At 36.8% G+C, this 3,919-nt stretch overlaps 1 long non-coding RNA gene across 1 annotated transcript in view; it reads left to right on the forward strand.

Moving 5' to 3' along the window:
• LOC149135343 (uncharacterized) overlaps positions 1 to 3,659 on the forward strand; it is a 13,001-nt gene extending 9,342 nt beyond the window's left edge. Inside the window, exon 2 of the long non-coding RNA XR_016242368.1 lies at positions 3,269 to 3,659. This is a non-coding gene — a long non-coding RNA (uncharacterized LOC149135343). The remainder of the gene's footprint in view (positions 1 to 3,268) is intronic.
• Positions 3,660 to 3,919: the final 260 nt, after the last annotated feature.

The following is a 3,919-nucleotide window of genomic DNA, read 5'->3' on the forward strand; positions in this document are numbered from 1 at the left end:
GACAACATAGAGCTAAAGATAAGCTGCTTTATAGCAAACTCAGAGCTTGAATCAGTCTCGATTCTCAATCACAGCAGCTGTGTTTCGTGTATGCTTGGTTTATATTCGTCTCAAATTTTGGCACAAGGTCAGCAATTGCTGTGGAAGGAGTGTGTCGATTACAATGACTCCAGTGCTCAACTGGTCCTTATTTTATCGACTCCGAAAGGATGAAAGGCGAAGTCGACCTCGGCCGAAATGTCTTGTTACTATTACCCCAAAAAGAAAGCGGGGAACGATCCTACAAGCTCGCCGCTTTCTTTCTGGGTAATATTAACACTTTTGTTAGTATTATTCCGAAAGATAGGCCGTGTGCAGGCAGAATCGTTAGCACGCTGGACAAAAATGCTCAACGGCATTTCGTCCGTCCTCTACGTTCTGGGTTCAAATGCCGGCGGGGTCGACTTTGTCTTTCATCATTTTGGGGTTGATAAAATAAGTACCAGCTGGACACTGGGGTCGATGTAATCGACTTTCTCTTCCCTCAAATGTGCCGGCTTGAAACCAAAATTCGAAAAAAATATTACTGAGAAAAGAACAATCTCATTTTTGTTACTTATAAATTTGTGGCCTTCCAATGGATAGTAATGAGTAAGTTTTCAGCTTGCCTATGTCCAATCTTCTTTCAGTTTCTGATTATATCTAATACACTTAAGTTACCTTGCTCATGTCTTGTACACAAAGATTTCATGCACCTGTATGCACCTGAGTGCACAAATTTTGGAAACAATATTCTTAAATTACATTGCTTTTGCCTTCTGCATTATGATGTTATACGCCTCATTGCACCGCATTGCACCTCATTGCACCCCAGTTCATAAAAATCGACTATAATACGCTCGAAGTGCATTGCTTATGCCTACTATTGTTGCGTTTCCATTTCACACATCTTTGCCAAAACTGGAAAATGCCAATACAGGTAAACCGATAGGAAACGATTAAGAACCAGTATGAAGTATAATAAATCAATTAGAATAATATCAAAGGAGGCCAGATGTGTGCAATACTATGTTCAATTCCAGTGCTAGAGTTACGGTTCGATTCTGAACAAGTCTTCATTTTAAATTGTTTCGGGTCAGCTAATCGAGAACAGGCAACAGATCCTCTGGTTATATGTCTCGCGATAGTTTGGTTCCCTAACTAAGAATTATACTCTAATTCACTTCGTGCATTCAAACTAGAAGAGATAAATATAATTTCTCATGGAAATCTTCTGGCATTTTGGAAGAATTCGGATAATGGTCAATGTTTGAAACAAACATTCTCTAGATTAAATCAATATCTTTACATTTTCAAAATCAAATCATCAATCTATTTATATATAGACGACTAAATAAATAAATGTGTAAATACTTTGTAATTTGTAATATTAAGGGACATTCAATGGTAGAAAAGAAACGAAAGCCCTTATTATACTTCATTCCGCTTTTTTTATGCCCTCATTTTAAAATCTTCCAGGGTCGACTCTGGCGTTTATCTTTACAGAGATTTATAAAATGAGTACTAAATAAACTAAATCGACTAAATTCCAGTCAATTTGTAGCTTTGTGCTTAGGTTAAAAATCATTACAATTTATACTGACAGTGACGTATTCCCTACTGTATCGTGAACTATATATCTAACCATCTTAAAAATATTGGTCTCTTTAGTTATACATAGGACCACATTATCTAATGTGTTCTCACCTTATCTAAGACTACTGGGCACAATTTGGAAGTTAGCTGTTGTTTCTAGCAGGTTGAGCAACCGCATAGTAGCATCTAGAGTCTATCATATTGAGCACACGGGCCTATTAGTTTCAAGAGAAAGAGAAATAGTTAGTGGTGATGTTTATGCCGTCCCAAATTACTCTAGATGCGATTAGCTGCACAAACAAAACGAAGTAACTTCAAGCTAGTTTTGAAACTACTTTGTCGATATGAATCTCCAAGAAGCTAACGTCTATCCAACTTCGTTTTTAGGAGTATGATACAGCTCACTAACAATTACGAGTGAAAAATATAGTTTTAAACCTCATAACCAGAATAGTAATTTAATATATGTTGGATACCTATGTATTCGCAAAACTCATGAAATTGTATGAATTTTACAAATTTATTGTAGGATTCACTATTTTCAAAGCACATATGGGCCTCCACAGTATCTTGCATACTTGGAGTCCTCCCTAGCTCATACCATCTTTGATTTGAATGTTCCAAAACCGTTGTCTGTTAACTTAGAATAAGCCTAGCCTTTGCGGTGTGACTGTATTATCGATGGAATATATCACTGGAGTTTGAACTACCGATCTCGAAAGAATTCATATTCAAAATTGAATCTCGGAGGATTTAATCTTGGAACATTAGTCTACAGAACTAGACACAGCTAAATATTTCATCTTGATTGTTTTCATCGATCGATAATGGTTTCAAAATCCTGGCAAATTGCGGCCGAGAATCGACAACAATGGCAGCAAATGCCTTACGGTGTTTAAGTTCATTCCTTTACGTTCTGGGATCGATTCTACTTTTCATCCACACTTTCCAGTAGCAATCAAATGGGTACCAGTATTATACTGAGGTCAATCCGATTCTGTCGCAGTTGGTAAGATTGGGATTATGTTAAGTCAAAACAAAAGATGTGTTAATTAAAAAAAAATGCTCTGTAATGAATACCTTTCTGTATTGTCCAGGAAAATCCCCAATAAAAACAATCAGAAACAAATTCCTCTTTCTCCCCAGTTTGCGTCCCATTATCAGTCTGTCTGCCTGTCTGCCTGTCTGCCTGTGTGTCTGTCTGTCTGTCTACCTATATGTCTGTCTCTCTTGTTATTTTGCCCTCATCATAGACCATAATTTAATAATATACATACATGCATATATATATATATATATATATATATATATATATATATACACACACACATATATATACCACATATATTCCATTTTCTCTGTCATTTGTTATATATGTATATCTGTATGTATATATGTGCGTGTGTGTATGCACACACACACACACACACACACACACACACACACACACACACACACACACACAAATCATATTCTCCAATAACAAGTTACTTCAATATACATACAAGTGTGGAGGTGGTTTCTATAGACGGAGAAATATTTACGGTTCTTAAACACAGATGCAAGCATCTAGGTTACTAACCATCGTTATTATTTATACATTTATTTATTCATTTATTCGTTTATTTTCTCTCACTCTCTTGTTTTGTTATAGTTTCCTGTGCAGTAGCAGCAGTGAAGCAGCAGCAATAGCAGCAGCAGCAGTGAAGCAGCAAGTCGTAAGAAGAAAAGAAAAAAGAGAAAATCAACAAAAAGTACCCGCACATTCTTTACGAGTTCTCAAATAGACCGACAGTATGTTTTCTCGGATTACATTTGAATACCAGGCACTCAGTAGAACAAGTAGATGGCTGGGGGTAAACGCTGGCCATATATGGCCTCATGGATATTCTACATAGCGTTGATTTTTACACAGGCCAGCTTATGCTGAGAAGCTGCGAACAGCGAGTTAACAAAGATAGGAGGCGATAGAAGTGAGAATTTCAAGAACGATAACTGTGTAAGCTTATGTGTCGTCTGCTGATGATGTGGTAATCATGACGGTATATCCTTGTTGTTGTTGATAAAAACAACAGGCTTTTGAAATTTCAACTACGTTGTTAACGCGTTTTGTTTGAAACCCATTCTACTTACCTTGACGCAGAAAAACATGAACATCACGTAATCTTACACTCTCTTCTCTCTGTAGGATAATGCTTCAGTAAGAAATAATCGTTGTTATTACCGAAATAGGTCGAGCTGGTAGAATCAATTGTACGCCGAAGAAACCGTTTAACAGGATTGCTTTCGATGCTTTACGTTCTTA

Source organism: Octopus bimaculoides, chromosome 6 (assembly GCF_046866305.1).
Source record: "Octopus bimaculoides isolate indiv1 chromosome 6, ASM4686630v1, whole genome shotgun sequence".
Taxonomy (NCBI): domain Eukaryota; kingdom Metazoa; phylum Mollusca; class Cephalopoda; order Octopoda; family Octopodidae; genus Octopus; species Octopus bimaculoides.